Source organism: Panthera pardus, unplaced genomic scaffold, assembly GCF_024362965.1.
Source record: "Panthera pardus isolate Hobbes unplaced genomic scaffold, ASM2436296v1 HiC_scaffold_24, whole genome shotgun sequence".
NCBI classification, from domain to species: domain Eukaryota; kingdom Metazoa; phylum Chordata; class Mammalia; order Carnivora; family Felidae; genus Panthera; species Panthera pardus.
In genome coordinates, this window is record NW_026526810.1 from 11,129,039 (window position 1) to 11,145,653 (window position 16,615).

Sequence of the window (16,615 nt, forward strand, 5' to 3'; positions counted from 1 at the left end):
TCTCTCGTGGTCAAGTTGGTCGTAAAATGAAAGAGGTTCCTTTGCTCACACTGCCAGACTCTGCTGGCCAGAGGGCCTGGTCTCTCAGGAGACAAAACTATGTTTAAAACAGTGCTCAGAAAAGCTGACTATGCCGTCGATAACCATATGCCTACACAGTGTGCTATGTTAGTGTTTCACTAAGCCAGCCCCAGAGAAGGACTTCCCCAAGGAATGTTCCAGTCAGCAAGATCAGCCAAGAGTGGGATTCTTGGATTTCTGGAGCCTGTTTCTAACACAGATCATGCTTGATCTAGTTTAAAATGTTCAAATGCTAACTAAGTGCCTCATAAATTTACAGTTTGATGAACTAGCATTGGGCTGGGAGTCCTGATATTTGAGGTTTACATAAACTACTGTTTAGGCTATTTTTAGATTAAATTCAGGATTACTTGACTGAGAAATGTATGTTGTTTTAGGTTTATGTCCCAGGGCATCTATTACTTCTGGCAACATTATATTTAACAAGAAGGAGTAGCATTAAGCGAACACAGTAATTCTGACTCTAAGTAACAGTGGGGTTAAGGACACGGACATGCCTCATGTCACATGTGACTGAGATTTATCAGACACAGTCACAACTTAATGGCCTTGAGTTGATTTTATCTTAAAACAAGTAACACGTTGCTTCTGTATTAGCTTTAGGAAATCCAATATGTACCATGCAGGGAGTTCTAAGAGAATCCCTACAATGTTTCACCCCTCCTAGCTTCACCCCAAATCCTGAAAACCATGGAGACGGCTGTGTATTTTAGGTTTGGTATATCTGCCATCTTGAAAGTGTTGGTTTTACCTGGCTCTGAGTCTGTTTCTCAGAAGCTTTGGGATTTTGACAACAGGTATACAATGAGGTCTCACCTCCCCTCCAAACAGGGAACCTGGGGAAATGGCTCCCGTGACGTAGCCTCCACACTGAAGGGGCTGCTGGCCAACCCAGGCCAACCCTGTTAGCCCTGTGGGCATACTGACAGTCCATTTTCAGTAAGTGCTCACTGAAGCAGCACTCCGCTGCAGTAATAGGGATGGCTCATGGCAGTTTCTAGGAGATAGTAGTTAGATTTGTATTAATTCGTATTACTTAACAGTAACAACTAACACATCAGCTTTATACTGGAAGGAAAATTCTCGACTGTCAATACTTCTTTGACAAGAACCACACTGTGCCCTCAATCTTCAGCTACTCAGAAACGTCACTTGCAAGTATTAAAAGTCACTAGGAGTAACAGGTCGCACTCATTTATCCAGCTTAAATTGTCATGATCATCAATAACCCGATTTAGAGGGAACAAAACAAGTAGGCAACAATAACATCAAAATCCTCTCCCCCCCCCCCCCCGGAGGAGGTTTTGTTTGTTTCTGTTTTTGTCCAAGGAAATGAGCCTATCAGCCTTCAGGGATTCAGTAGCAATGCAACCAGCAGAGTAGATCTGGGGTCTCTACAGACTCAGCTTTGCCTCCTACACACACAGGATCATCACAGTAAGAATGATCCTAAGTCACCATGAAGTTTGGATCACCAGTGGGTAAATAATGATCAGCACAGCGTTGGTGTTAAGTGTGCTTTGCTGTAGTGGATTATATCACAGCGGCTGACAATGGTTAAGACACATGCAGTATACACCGTCTCTCTTCACTCGCCAGAGCACAAAAGTAATGAAAACACTCAAGTTCCTGAATTTATGTATAAGGGATTTTGATGTCAGGTATATGAGTCAGGTCTGTCTCCTCCTTCTGCCTGGGCTTGTGTATTGTGTGTTTATCCGTACAGAAGATTCCCATCAAACGGGCTCTAACTTTTCATTGAACAAAAATGCAATTGACTGTGTTGAGAGAGAGGTCAAGAGAGAAAAAGAAAAGAGAGAAGGCGTGCATAACCTGAGTGATTCTGGCCCTCACTCTGGTCCCTGAGCGTGTACATGTGCGTGTGCAAGAGCGTGCATGTATGTGTGCATGTGCAAGACCGTGCATCCCCTAAGACAGTGGGACAGCTCTGTGTATCTGCCCTCCTCTCAGGAGGTCTCCGGGCCGCTCTCTGTGAATGCAGCACGACGCTGAGGGTGATTATGGTGTTTCACAACACACATTTGCATGCAACATGGGCACAAGGTATGAAGTTTAAATTTTATCTGATGCTTGAAGAAATGGCTGCCGGTTCCAACAGGGGCAGGAAGATCAGGTGTGACGGCCTTGGTGTCGGGTGCCTGAGGCGCACCTCCGGAAAGCAATTTTTAAAGGTAATGTTGATAAGTATTTTCACCTTTTATTCCTGTTTAAGAATCCACTCTGTACAAGCAGTTGCAGTATCACTGGGCCATCATTTGGCCTGAGTATCTTCACTTCTATTTCCATTTGTATCTTTATACCCTCCAGATGAAGCAAACACTTCCTTCATTCTTTTTTGTTTTTATTATTTTGTTTTAATGTTTATTTATTTCTGAGACAGAGAGACAGAGCATGAGTGGGGGAGGGGCAGAGAGAGAAGGGGACACAGAATCTGAAGCAGGCTCCAGGCTCTGAGCTATCAGCACAGAGCCCGATGCGGGGCTCGAACTCACAGACTGCTAGATCATGACCTGAGCCGAAGCCGGACGCTCAACCGACTGAGCCACCCAGGCGCCCCACTTCCTTCATTCTTGATGAGCCCCTTTGGGGCTGTAAAACTAGGGTGACATGCTTCAGGTCACACACCAGGCCAGACTCTTTTTTCTGAGACTATCTTTCCAGGCCAGGTAGACCACAGCAGGCACGGTGGCTCTCGATGATGAGGCTTCTCCCCTTCCGGCACCTTCCCCCATAGACTCCCTTCTGCTTGGACACGTTGCACACAGAGAAGCTGGCTTCCAATTTTCTGATAGTTTAATGAACATATGTAAACAAAGAGATGATACTAATTCAAAGGGATACATGCACCTCTATGTTCATAGTAGCATTATCGACAATAATCAAATTACGGAAGCAGTACGAGTGCCCATCAACAGATGAATGGATAAAGAAGATGTGGTGTATATATATAGAATAGAATATTACTCAGCCATAAAAAGAATGAGAACTTGCCATTTGCGGCAACATGGATGGAGCTAGGGAGTATAATGGTACGTGAAATTAGTCAGAGAAAGACAAATACCATATGATTTCCCTCGTATGTGGAATTTAAGAAAGAAAACAAATGAACAAAGGGAAAGAGAGAGAGAGAGAGAGAGAGAGAAACCAAGAAACAGACTCAACCCTAGAGGACAAACTGTTACTAGAGAGGTGGGGTGGGGGGAAATGTGTGAAACAGGTGAAGGGGATTAAGAGCACATTGATCATGATGAATGCTGAGTAAGGGACAGTATTGCTGAATCACTACATTGTACACCTGAGTCTTACATAACAGTGTATGTTAACTAATTTAAAGTAATTAAACTAATTTAGTTAAAATTTAAAACAATAAAAAAAAACCTATGTAGAAAAAAATTTCTGTTGCAAGTATATAGTTTATGAGTAGACTTCAATTCAACCCTAGTAGATGATGTAAGTGTAGACACGCCAAAAAACATACACATCCAGTAAAGGGTATCAAGATTTGGATTTCTCTCAAGAACTGTCAAAATGAAAGTCTGATTGTGAGCATGTCTGTTTCAGGATAGTGGTCATCTCATAATTCCTGTTAAAGGCTTTTGAAATAAAATGAATTCTGAAAGAATCTGCTAACAAGGTGAAGTTTTCAATGATAACATACCTTAAAGAAAAAAGAAAAAGGAAAAAAGAAAGAGATGATATGAAACCCCATTCTCATCATGCAGAAGCAAGTGCTATATTTGAGGGTCCTGGCTTTGGAGTCGCACAGACTTGGATGAGGATTCCAGCAACTGTGCACCTCCAATTCCTCATCTACGACTAAACAGGGACAAAATCTTAATGCCACTCATTTATTTGTTCATTCATTCAACAAATATTCATCAGGTATCTTCTACAAATAGAAGTCTGGCAGAGGCTAGACCCCTGCCTTCGTGGAGTCTGTATTCTAAAGGACTGGAAGTGAGGCATACGTGGGAACGAACACACACACACACGCTTGAGGGAAGAAGGCTACAGTCCCCAAACTGCAAACCCGGTGCCCTCAGAGAGCCACAGAGTTAATGAGGGAGGTGGGGAGATGCCACACCAAAGGGAAGGTGGGCTCATGGTGAACGGAAAAGGTGCTACTCTGTCAAATGCCTTTAAATTCCATTTTTTGCTGCGCCTGGGTGGTTCAGTTGGTTGAGCATCTGACTCCTGGTTTCCACTCAGGTCATGATCTCACAGCTTCGTGGGTTCGAGCTCCGCATTGGAATCTGTGCTGGCAGTGTGGAGTCTGCTTGGGATTCTCTCTCTGCCTCCCTCTCTCTCTGCCCCTACCCCACTTGTGCTGTCTCTGTCTCTTTCAAAATAAAATAAATAAACTTAAAAAAAATTCCATTTTTCTTTTGCAGTGAGCTAACTGAATAGAACAGGTCTGTCTTGGCAGATGTGGTGCAGGGACTGGAGTAAGGCCCCTGAAGAGCAGCTTTGTGGGAGCCCCAGAAGCCCAACTGCTCTTGGGAGGCAGTCATCCTGTCCAAGACTGCAGACACCCCCCAGGACACCTGTGAAGGATAATCACTGATGACCACTGGTCTATACCACTCGTTGCCCTTTGTAGGAAGAGCACGAAGATGGGGGTCCATGGCACAGCCTCCCGTTTCTTTACATCTCCCAGCAGCAGATCTAGGTTTGAAAGCACACACCAATCACACTCTTGCTTGTTTCTCTGAGCATCCAGCAGCCTGGGGCTGGTGAAGGCTTGAGGCACACAGGCCTGGAGGGCTGAAGCTATTGCCATCTTAGTGAAAACCGTTTCCTGGCTCTGATAACTCCTACTGGCTCTCTAGCCCCCGTGCTTCTGGTCCTTCCCTCACCTCCCCAACCCATGACAAAGATAGTCCTTACACTGTGACATGGGCCACCCTTCCCTGCTCCACCAGGTCTCAGGGCAGGGCTGGGCACATGGCAGGGCTCAATAAATGGCTATAGAACAAAAGCAGCACGTGGACATCTAGGTCCATATGACAGCTCACCAAGCACCCAGAATACAGGCTACCTGTGGTCTCCTTCCTCTGCCTCATAAACACAAGGATGACTCCAGGATGGGATGGTCCCCAACATGAACACATGAACAAATGAGAGGCACCTTCTTGGGACATCCATAGCCTTCTGTGCATAGGGCCCTCACTGCTTAAAGCATTCTGTGAGTGCGTCCAGGGAGAATGCTTCCATACGCTTCAATCAAATGATGCTTAAAAATTTTACAAAAAAAAAATCTACAAAGGTATGTTGGGTTTCTGACCTGGGAAGATATTCTATAAAAGGGGAGAAGGGCATTTGAAGTGGATTCCTGGTAGACATTCCAAAGATGCTCCGAAAGGTAGCTACATTGATAGAATAAGGACGTACCCTCCCAAGGTGACTACTTAGAAGTGACAGCATTGATTCGGATGGAAAGGCTGTAAGTGTTAAGAAAAAATTCCATCTGTGTGGCGCCTGGGTGGCTCGGCCAGTTAAGCCCTGACTCTTGATTTTGGCTCAGGTCATGATCTCGCGGTTGGTGAGATGAAACCCCACATTGGGCTCTGCACTGACAGTGTAGAGCCTGCTCAGGATTCTCTCTCTCCCTCTCTCTCTTTCTGCCCCTACCCTGCTTGAGCTCTCTCTTTCCCAAAATAAATAAATAAATAAACATTTAGAAGAAAACAGAAACTTTACCTATGACAAGGTAAACAGACTAATAAGCCAATTCTCCTTTCCTCTTTGTGTGTGTGTGTGTGTGTGTGTGTGTGTTTCCAGAATTATCTCAGATATTTTAAGAACTTTACTCCCATTATGCATTTGGCTTGTTAAGTTCCCCAAAAGGCCTTTCAGTTTGGGACTGCACTCAATGAACTAATTCATTTGGGGAGAACTAGAATCACTAAAGTTTCGAGTCTTGCCATCCTGGGACACAGGCACCTCTTTATCTTTTCAGGCTTTCTTAAGTGACCTCTGGCAAAGTTTTATTTTGTAAAGAAAGGTATTACATTTCTTATTAGCATCATTCCTGGGTATTCCAGATCTTTGGCAGATGTGTGGAATGAGGTTTGCTTATCATTCTTCTGTAACTGATCTGCCTATGTATAGGAAAGCCATAGATTATTCTATATTGGTCTTGTGATTTGCACCATGATGAACACTTATTGTTTGCAATAGTCTTGTCAGATGATTCTTTTTAAAAAAATTTTTTTTAAATGCTTTTTATTTTTGAGAGAGAGACAGAGACAGAGTGCAAGTGGGGTAGGGACAGAGAGAGAGGGAGACACAGAATCTGAAGCAGGCTCCAGGCTCTGAGCTGTTAGCACAGAGCCTGATGCGGGGCTTGAACCCACACACTGTGAGATCATGACCTGAGCTGAAGTCGAACACTCAACCGACTGAGCCACCCAGGCGCTCCTGTCAGATGAGTCTTTTACAACATGCAGATAACAACCACTCTGACTCTTCCCTTTCAATGCGTATACCTTTCTTGCCTTATGAAATTTGGCAGACTTCCAAAACAATGTAAAATATTGTTAGTTACCACATGGGCACCTTTACACTGGTCCCAAGTCAAATGGAAATGCTATTAATACATGCACACTGAATACACCTGCTCTAGAGGGCTTCTAGGTAGTTAAACTGGCTCAACTTAAGGACATTTTCTTCTAAATGATCATTTGAGGACTTCTTCACTGCCATTTCAAAGCAAACACTAAGAGAGTTTAACATGGTGGACAGAGTGATGGTCCAAGGAGAAAGAGGTCATTGCTAGTGTTAAAGATTTGCCCTAATTAGTTTGGGGACCTAAGACAAGGTTCCAGTCATATCAGGACTGTCTTCCCATCTGGGAAGTGAGGGGCTTGAACCAGATGACTATTAAAAGGTTTTCCAGTTCAACTGGAACGTATTATGTATGCCAAGTGAAATAAGTTAGTCAGAGAAGGACAGATATCATATGTTTTCACTCATATGTGGATCTTGAGAATTTTAACAGAAGACCATGGAGGAAGGAATGGGGGAAAAATAGTTACAAACAGAGAGGGAGGGAGGCAAACCATAAGAGACTCTTGAATACAGAGAACAAACTGAGGGTGGATGGGGAGGTGGGGGAGAGGGGAAAGTGGGTGATGGGCATTGAGGAGGGCGCTTGTTGGGATGAGCACTGGGTGTTACATGTAAGCCAATTTGACAATAAATTATATTATAAATAAATAAACATTTAAAATGACAATAATTTTTAAAAAACAAGGTTTTCTAGTTCAAGATGTAATCATTTCATGATTCTTAATCTGTAGAACTGAATACAATTTAAGGTAGAGTTGCTATTCAGTCTTTTAATAAGAGCTGACTGAACATAATCTTGCACCAGGCATTTTCGGGGCACCAGTTTCACAGCAAGGAGCGGCACACACAGGCCTGCCCGCAGAAATCCCACGGTCTGGCAGGGATCACAGATAAATCAATACGTTCTGACCCATGCTGTCCAGTGAAACTTTCTGTAATGGAGGAAAAATCTCCCTGTGTGCTGTCCAACATGGCCATAGACCACAGGTGGCTACTGAGTGTTTAAAATGTGCTATGTGACCAAAGAATGGAAGTTCTGATGATACGAAATTTTATTTAAGATAAATTTCAAGATCCACCTGTGGCTAAGTGCCACCTCGTTGGACCGTACAGCTGTAGCCAATAATGCCATTGAACTAATTTGAATACCACCATTGTGCTAGGAGCTGTGGATATCATACACTGGTGTAAGAGTATATCCATGTCCACAAATTACTTACAGACTTACAGATTCTGGGAGAAAGAAGACAAGCTGATGACACACCTGGAGAAGAATTAGTGGCCAGGCGTAGCTATCAGGAGCTAAGAGCCATCTTAGAGAAGGGAAACTTCCACACATCGTCTCATAGTGACTTCTTGTACGACCTAACTTACGCCTAGTTTTTCTGCCTGCTGATGGTTATGCTGCTGGTACCACCTGTGAAAAGTGGTACCTCCAAATCCCTGGGCTGGAGGGTGAGGTATTGGAAGAGCCTGGATATCCTCTGAGAGCTTTTCACAGCATCCAAGAAAATGAAAGAACATCAGCCTAAGTCTATTTTGACAAGAAGGTGCCTGGAGAGCAAATAAAATCTCCAACAGAAAGAGGGATGCTTCTTCTGTGCAACTAAACCTGGGACATTCTCAGTATCAAATCCATTTAGTCAAGGAGTGACATAAAAGAGTGTGCCTTTGCTGATTGAAAAAGTGAATGGTAAGATGTTAAGTTCTGTGAGGTTCTCCTTAGCTTTTTAAAAGGAGAACATTTATTGGGGAAAAAAAGAAAACATTATTTTCATTTCAAAGGAAGACTACAAAAGCACTGAGCTCTTCCAAAAATAATCACAGACACAATGAATGCCATCCTGGCCTCAGAGCTGTTGTCCCTTCTGTGGCCTGCTCTGGGGCCTACAATGCCAGAGATGCTCCCAGCCAAGGGTTGGTGTGACCTGTTGAAGTCCAGAATGCTGTGAAGCCCATGTAGACACCATCAGCTCCAGAGGCCAGCAGCATCAATAAGGCTGACATCCCTGTGATGTGCTCCCCCCACCCTCCCAAATTGCATGATGGTTCACTGGGCCTCCTGTTCTCCATCAAGTCTATGGTGGGTCCTCCTTTGGCTTAGCTGTATTTGATGGAGGCATGCATGGGGCATGGGAATGAGGTAGGGAAACTGAAAGACTCCCTAAAAAATCTGCCTGTTGCCCCTTTTCCTGCTTCTACTCTTGCTAGGACTTGAACCCTCACTCCACTTTACCCATGCCTCATAGTACAAATAGTGTATGTCCTCCTTATAGGGGACAGGGAGTTAATGATTTCTCTAGAACAGGCAACATCTAAGGAGGAACCAGTGAGAATGACCAGACAAAGCTACCATGTGTGTATTCCAGACCACTGGTGCTAAATAGCTGGAGGACACCAAGAGCCCTGGGTCCAAGGAATAACACCTAGACCCTTGTCTTTGTTCTAACTGGTTCCTGGATGCCTGAGGGACTTTATAGCAGACTATCACCCTCAGTAAAAAAAAAAAAAAAAACGCAGGCCCCAAAGAAAAGACTTGTGCTCCGTTCCTTTCTGAGTCTCCCAGATGCTCTGTATCTCCTCTCTCTAAATCTTCAACAAACTCTGTGCTGACTCCTATTTTATTTCCATCCTGCATAAAACCAAGGACCCTCTTGGCTGGTCCTGCGGGATCCCCTCTGCGTCCGAGGACCTGGCCTGCCAGCATCAGGAAGCGTTCTGAGAACCCAGGCTGATGCAGCGTAAGTGGGTCTCAGCTCCACTCACTTTTCCTGGTCTGCCAAAGGTGCATTGCAATGATGGGGGAACCAACCCCAAACTTTCATTCCCGGGTGGATCTACAAGGAGACCACGTGCCCAGCTTGGCGAGCAAGACCATAACAGAGAAGTTGAACAGCACAAAGTGTTTCTCTTTCAATAAACGTGCTCCCAAGGTCCTGCCAAGGAAAGACTGCGCTGTCCCTATCACAGCACTTACTTTGTGAAAGGAAACGGGGAGGTTGGGTGAGAATGACAAACACATGCTTTCTGCTTCTTGGTCTAAAGGGTAATTAGCATAAGGGGGCTGCAGACACCGGACTGGAATAGGGCAGGAAATGGAAGGACAGCTAAAACCTTCCAAAGACGTAAATTCCGGGCTAATCCATCCTACCATCCAGATGTCAAGAAGGAACTTGCAGTTAACAATGGATGGCAACAACTGATGTGCAAATGGAGAGTGCTATCCCAGTTTTAGGGAAATATATGGCCACTTCCAATCCTACAGAGCTGGGCTCTGCACAATGCCACAGAGGCAAGCACTTCAGGGAGCCAAGGTCAAATCTCCTGGTCCTTCTGCAGTGGGTCAAATCTCCACTGCCCAGCTCCACAGTGAGGTAGAGAAGGGAGAAGAATGTGGTTCCTTCTCTTCCCACTTCCAGTATCCAACACCCAGGGTTACCTGTCTGCTCCTGTCCTCCTTGAGTCCCTGATTCAGAGGAAACTTCCCTTTCCCTCCCTGCTCCCCAAAGCAGTTTGCATTTTAACACAGTCAGCCTCAGCACATCCATCCAGAGGAACAACTGTAATGGCAGGTGTGTTGAGCACTGTGGTAGTGGATGAGGCAAAGAGGGTAAAAAATGATGGGATCCAAGGGCAGGCTTTGCTCACCACACTCATCAGAGGTGGAGATTCATACCCTCCTGTGTCAGCTGAAGGCTGCTGTTCACTACGGTCTGAGCCAGGCAAGCCCAGAGGATATGGAGGCCCTAAGTCGACACCCTAATCGTGTGCTCATTCATCTACCAACACCAACTCCATGCCTGTCACATACCAGGCACGGCTCAAAGCACCCATGTGCCCATGGGACACGCATCAAAGGTGCAGACAAAGGTGGCTCTCTCCCTGAACATGGATGCTCAATGGGATGCTAACAGTGGGAACTGGGAAAGGAGATGTGATACAATGGTGGCCTCCTGCCTAAGAAGGAGAGAGCACCCAGAAAAGCAGAGAAACAGTGTTTTCATTGTTCCAGTACCCGTTACATATATTGCCTCACTCACAGGATACCTTACTGTCCCCACTTCACAGAGGAGGGAAATGAGGCCAACGGAGAGGGAACTAAGAAGATGAGAAGCTTGCCCAGGGTCAAATAGCTGATAACTGGTCAAGCACAATTTGAGCCTGTGCAGTATATACTCTGAACCTGCATGCATGGCCCAGCCCTTTGAGGATGAAATTTGCCTCCACACCCAAAGGAGAGCAAATGATGGGACCTGCTAACCCATGCAGGAGTGGCTTGTCTTGAAGGTCGAGGGGCTGGCAGGGAGCCCTCAGAATACTATGGACTGGATATGAAAACCCCTTTTAGGATTAGCAGTGGAAAGCCAAGAGGCACTGGAGGGCTCAAGGTCTACTGTCAGGGCAATGCCAGTAAGACAGTTTGGAGCCAGAAGAGGGGCCTACAGAGTGTGGACATGGCCTTGCAGAGAACAGGTGCTGGGCAGCAGCCAAGAGCCTTCCTGGGCCCAGCTTGGAGGAATCACACCTCTGGTTCTCTGGGGACTGAGACACTCAGGAGGGGCTTCAGACTTGGTCTCCTTCTAGACACCTCCTAGTTCTCTTACCTGAAGCATGCATCTGAGACATTGCTAGCACCCACCCTACCCTCCAGCCTTCCCATAAATACCTGAGGCTCAGAGGACATGGGCAGGAGAGGGACACAGACATATCCAGGGTCATGAAAAGCTGGCGGGGGGGGGGGCACGTTAAGGTTGGAGAATGACTCAAGGAGCGTGGGATCAGGGTGGGGAACCTTGAAGTTTTTGTGATCTCTACCCATCCTCTCCTTTTTGATATTTGAAAATTTTGCACATTAAAAATATATTACTAGGAGACTGCCACTCAGGATACTGACTCCTTTTCTGGTTGAGACCTAGGCTCTAAAGAGCCACAAGATTTGAGGCATTAAGGCTTCCTGAAGCTCCTCTGTCTGAGCTAGGGTGGAAACCAGAGCCCAAAGAGAGATGCCCACCCAGTACCTTTCTGCCAGCAGCAGCAAACACTTCCAGGAACCAAGGGTTTCCTGCCAGCTGGTCTGAAATCAGATTTCTGGTCTACCTCCCAGGTTCTGCTTTAATCCAACCCAGCCATCTTGTGAACAGCGATGGGAAACAGTGTCTAAAGCTTGAGAGGACATCACATTAGAAATCCTTCAAAGGTCCTCTATGGACTTGAAGATGAAATTTGGTGTGGTGTTGGAAAACCTCATAATCAGGCCTCAAATGACCATCTTTTAGATTTACCTAGAAGAAAGGCCGTATGTTCATTGGTTTTGTATTGGCCTCCCCCACCCCCACCAAGGAACAGAAGGACAGTATTTTTCTCCTTTTTAACCACTGGCATCCCTTACCTAAACAAGAGTATTTTCAAGTCCACCTAGACTTAGCAACTTTGATTTGCTTGGAAGCTTGGATTTAATAAGCTTTCCATTCACAAACGGTGGCAACTGCCTGATTTCTCAAGGGAGGGTTTTCCTCAGCCGATAGGAGAAGGCCTGGCTTGGATAAGTGTACGGTAGAAATTGAAAAGAGACAAGGGGGTAGGAGATGAAAACGGAGTCTCCCCCCCCCCACCCCAGTGGCAATCTCAGTCACTAATTCTTCTAGGGGCTGCTGTGTTAATGGGCGCTGGAAACCAGCCCCCAGCACTTCCTAACCCCTTCAAAGGCAGTGCAGAGGAGGGGATTAGCTGACCTGCAGGAGGGACCTGCTGCCCAGAGAAAACCTGCAGCTTCTCCAAGTTCAAAGACCCCTGAGGGACATCAAAGGGCACAGGATGCTCCAGGCAGCAGAAACCCTAAGGATAGGCTGCTTCCTGCTCCTAATGACCATCAACCCCTTCTTTTCCTTAAAAACCACACATCAGGAGGGGCTTTATGGCCTAATTATTTGGACTCTGCCTTTTCCACCTTTCCTGGGGCGGGGGGGGGGGGGCGGTTGGATTGAGAGTGTGGGGGGAGGCATGTGCATCCCCCTCCCTTCCTCACAGAACTGTGAAATATATGCTATGCGTCAGCAGGCCTGAGAGGGGTGCAGCCCCAAACAACTGCAGCCCCACAGCAAGCACTGTATGACTCCCATAAGACCCCAAGGGCAACTCCCACAAAGACCCCAGGGCCTTTGCTCAAGCCCTTCACCTCTCTGTAGATGCCCCTTCCCACACTTCCTACCAGCTGAGGTCCTCTTCTTTCTGTAAGGCCCAGAGGGCAGATAACGGCCTCTCTGTAGCTGCCCTTGACCCTGCCCAAGGATCCCTCTAGCCTGAACTGCCAAGCACCATGGTCCTTCTCTCAAGACTTCCCTAAAGGCAAAACTTGTCATTCTTCTTTACTCCTCAAAACAGCCCAGAGCCTCCCTACAGTCTGGCCCTGTGCTCACCACACAGAAGGTGCGGATAAGTGTTAGTTAAGTGATAAAATAATAAATAAGTGATAGAATGAAATAAGTGATAGAATAAATTGAACAAAACCAAGTTGAGTGTATCTAAGAGTTTCCCCTAAAAGCTTTCACCCTCATGGGTCTAGGGTCTCTTTGCTATATTTAGGTGGTAGGGTCAGTCTGAAAACATCACAGAATTCTTGTGGGTCCTTCCTGCTGCAAGTGTAATAAATCAGAAGCAAGCCGCCACACCTTCCATCTGCAACAACGGGTTCCCTGTCCTTCTTCTCCAGCTGTAAAGCAGGTTATGTCCCACCTAATGAAATTGAGCACTAGAGACAGAGAATTTCAGAGACCAATTCTACAGTCTTGCGACCAAGAGGGACCTGGCTCAATTTCTGCAGAGCACTGGCTCTCAAACACAGTCACGCAGTGGAATCTCCAGGCAATCCCTAGAAAACACTACCCCACCAGCAGAGGTTCTGATTTCACTGGTATGAGGCATGACCTGAGCATCAGATTTTTAAATGTTCCCCAGTGATGGTCAAGTCCATTAGGACCGCTGCCACAGTGTTGACCAAGTGGCTCTTGATGAAGGAGCATAAGGCAAGCTGACAGGCTGCAACCTGCCCCCCCCCCCCCCCCGCCAGGTGCAATATGTGTGATATTCCTTCTCAGGCACTCCAGGCTGCCCAAGAACAAAGGAAAGGGGGAAAACAAAGGGCTAACTAATAGAGATCATAGTCCTGCAGGACCTATGTCTCCATCACCCCTCCATAGTAATGTGGGAAACAAAGGAGAAGAAAATGGCAGATAGAACTAAACTTCCTTATAACCCACTAACAAATACTTGAGGCTGGCAGAGTAAAACATTTCCCCAGGAACTCCCTCCTGTCTTAATGCTTTGCTAGAGGGAAAAACAACCTTAGGCCTCCAGTATCCTCTGAGTCTTCTTCAGCATATGGAAATCTCACTGGAAACTTCCCCTGGACTTCCCCTAAGAACCCCATAGTATATAACCAGTCTCTCCTTATGTCCCAGGGCAGCTCTTCCTGCCCATGGGTCCTGTCCCCGTGCTTCAATAAATCACCTTTCTGCAGCAAAGACGTCTTGAAGAATTCTTTCCTGGTCATCGGCTCCGGACCCCATGAACCCACTATCACCCCAAAAACCTCATCAACTCTCAGACTTCAGTGCACACTAGAATCCCCTATCAGGGCCTGTGAAAACTCAGAGGGCTGGGCCCTACCCCAGAGTTTCTGATTCAATAGGTCTAAGGGGCCTGGGGATGGGGTGACAGGGAGGGGGATAATGATTTGCATTTCTATTAAATTCCCCAGGGATGCACAGCTGAGACCCACTATTGATGGTTTTACCAAGTGTCCCACATTGGCCTTGGGTGACAATCACCTGAGAAACTTTGAACACACCAATACCTGGGGCCCACCTCAGACCAAGTGAATCAGGATTCCTGAGCCTGTGGCCAGCACCTGTATTTTTGAGAGGCTCCCAAGTGAGACTGGTGTACCTCCAGAACTAAGAACGTTGCCTCCAGAAACAGGCTGTCCGTTAAGATGGCAGCAGGGGACCACACAACAGCTTCTTCCTATGCTGAGTGGAGATGGGCCTCCACGCAGCTTCCATGCACAGACCCCACGCCTGCCTTCTTAGTGAGCACGGACTGGAACCCTCACTCTTCGTGCTGTGACGGAGTGCAAATATTTGAGATCACACTCTTGCCCTCCTTTGCTCTTCCCTCCTCTTGCCCACACATTCCAGGGAGAAGCCCACATTGGTAACAAAGAGCAGAACTTCTCATCAAGCTTTTGGCCAAGCAACAAAAGGTTTAGGGACAAACCCTTCTTGGTTAGTCAAAGTCAAAATCCTAACTACTTTATTTCTGCCTGGATTCCCAGATTGGAGGCAAGACCGAGGGAGCGCATTACTGTTGGTAGATTCTGGACACACACACACTACAAGGCCCAAACGTATCATCTGTAAATTCGACCCCGATGGTGAAGATTCTAAGGAATAGACCAATTTCGGGAATGGGACTCCCCCAATTGCTAAATTATTAAATGCTAGTCTGTGTGACTTTCCGTGAAGTATTCTGGGTCCTGTATATATAGACTCATTGTTTCTCTAACACCAAGGGTTTGTCTGAGAAATTTCAACCCAATTGAGACCTTGGGGGCTTTGTTACTGCCATTTCTTTTTCCTTTTTTTTTTTTTTTTTTTTTGAGGCTCTTAAGCAATACTTTTTATCTTAAAAGAGAAATCTTCGCTTCTCCTAGTATAAATTATAGCTTCTTACAGTAATCACTACTGCTTAACTGGCATTCAATTTACAGGATAAAAATATATTCTTTTGGCCGCCTTAACGACTGTGTACACAGCTTGTCCTCAAACCCTCTCTGAGTTTTGGCTCAGAGCAGCTATCATGTTAAGAGGATGGAATGCGGTTTCAAGCAATGCCAGGAGTATTGCATAAGCGATAATTGATATTTTTACTAGCGGCAACTTTGTAGTTGATAATGGGTTATTAAAACAGGAAAAGAGGCCCTCCCCACAGAATCCCATCTGAGATGTAAAAGGAAAGGTGTTCCAGACAAAAAGCCCCTAGGTGTCAATAAAGGGTGGTTCTGGCAGGTCCCATATCTTCCAGAATGTGCAGCCCCAGGCAGAAAGCAGAGAAGAGTAACCTCCTTGTTGCAGGGTCTCCACGGCTGAGGCCAGGGAAGAGGCTGCCTGTTCACCCAGCCACACGCGACCCGGCTCTAGCTGGGACTCTGTCACACTTTTGGAGTGAGGCAGGGACACAGAAAGAGCAAGGGTACCAAGTGTCCTGCCATCCCTGCTCCTTTTCAAAAAACAATTTTGATACTGGCTTTTATTGAAATGTCTGCTTTCAACCCTTCTGTAAACCTAACAGATCAGCATCAAATCTGGCAACCCTGATGGGGCGGAGGCTGACTGGTCTGAAATAGGAGCTGCCAAGGGCCAGCCATCCGTCCTCATCTTTGGCCACTTCCACCGCCCAAGCCGTATCCTCCAGGTAGGATGTCAGGGAGGCTTCATCTACTTGAAGGCATCAGAGGGCTCATCCACTGCAAATACCATAGGTTCCCCTGCCCCGCCCCCTGCATTTTGAGGTTTTCAAGAGAATCCCAATTCTTTAGGCAAAGGAACCAATGCACTGATCCTTCGTGCAGCAAAGGAGGCTGAGGCAGAGCAGCAGCTGATGTGCAGGGGTTGGTGAGGGAAGGTGTGCCAGGGCAGGATGGAAACACCAGACCTTAGGGGTCACCTCTCCTCGCGGGTCACCTTTTGTCACTTCATTCTCACTCTCATGAAGTCACCAGCTCATGCTCAGTCTTCCTCATATCGCGTCAGCACCGAGTCCAGCTGCAGGGGCCACACCGCTGCTGATGTGAGTGGCCCCCCAGGAGTCAATGCGGTGGCCCTGCTTTCTGCTTTGCAAGATTTCGTATGCTTTCTATCCCTTCACCCTCCAGCTTCAACACAGA

General features: G+C 46.5%; 1 protein-coding gene across 4 annotated transcripts in view; it reads right to left on the bottom strand.

The window, feature by feature from the left end:
• Positions 1 to 16,615, bottom strand: part of ADAMTS17 (ADAM metallopeptidase with thrombospondin type 1 motif 17) — a 343,562-nt gene that overhangs the window by 173,771 nt on the left and 153,176 nt on the right. The window lies entirely within an intron of this gene.